We start from the raw sequence: 1315 nt of genomic DNA, 5'->3' as shown, positions 1-1315 counted from the left end.
GAAAGGTTTAAACAATTTAACCAATCATATTGATAGCGCATGACATGTTAGTCATGATGATTATATTTTGATGTGTCTGGCTTTACCCTATAAAGCCTATTGTATTCTTATGTTGGGCCGAGAATCTCTGAGTATTGCTCGAGAACTCCCGGCCGCAGGGACATTTACTGAAGTCTGTCTCGTTTATTATTTATGCTGCGCAGCAAGAAAACTAGTTAGTAAGGGAAAACAAGTTAGACTAGGTGACTCATTGAGTGGGGACGTCGATTTGTAGACGAGACCCAGATATTGAGTGGGGACGTCGATTTGTAGACGAGACCCAGATAGACTAACATCGACAGTAGACGTTAAAGGGGGACGTCGATTTGTAGACGAAACCCAGATAGTCAGATATAGGGAAAAATCCATCACAGTATTTTATACAGGGGTTGAGGGGTAATTTTTGCATATTTGATACTGTATTGGGTATATTTGAACATTCTTATTTGGGGTTAATAATTGTTCCCTTTATATTAGGTATGATCATCTCTACATATGTTAAATTGTACAACTGTGTTCTGGAATGGTTGGAATTTTGTAATATGTGGAGAAACCTATAAATAAAGTGAGGGAAAAATTTTTTTTTTAATTATTGGGGCAGATGTGAAGAGGGAAGGAGAATTTATACGTGTGTCAGGTTTCTGGACAAGAAAGACTCCGCATAGGATACACCTGTGCATCATCGCTCCTCTGGAAGCTCCTCACTGCTTGTTCCTCGCGGTGCAATTAGAGAATTGAGATGTCCTTCAAGATGGCTGAATTTGATCGGTTTCCGGGTCACAGGCTGGAGGAGCGAGGCAACGAGGAAGGATCAATTTAAGTATTAAGAAGCACTGAGAGTCTCTTATTTTCTCTTCATTACATTAATATTTCAACTTAACTTCTGTCAGTGAAATAACATGTCAGAATAAATGTGTGTAATGAATCCTCATATAGACCATAGACCAAGATCAGTGTGTGTTTGAGTGTATTTGTTTAACCTACATTGAGAGGACCAGCCAGCCAGTGATCTCCACGAAGGAAATTGATTAATAAACATACTAAATGATGCTTATTTGAAAATGTAAAAATGCAGAATATAGTTTGTATAGTATAAAAATCATTATTTCTATGGAATCCCCATAAAGATAATAAAAACCTAACTACACAACTAAGTGTGTGTGTGTGTACAAATACATGATGTAGAATGGGTTGTCTTGATGTAATGAACTCATCCTCTATTAACACTAGCCTGCAGAACAGTGTTGCCAGACGTACGATATTTATCGAATTTATA

Source organism: Leuciscus leuciscus, assembly GCF_965113295.1.
Source record: "Leuciscus leuciscus genome assembly, chromosome: 4".
Classification (NCBI taxonomy): Eukaryota; Metazoa; Chordata; class Actinopteri; order Cypriniformes; family Leuciscidae; genus Leuciscus; species Leuciscus leuciscus.
Note: the sequence above shows the minus strand (reverse complement) of the source record.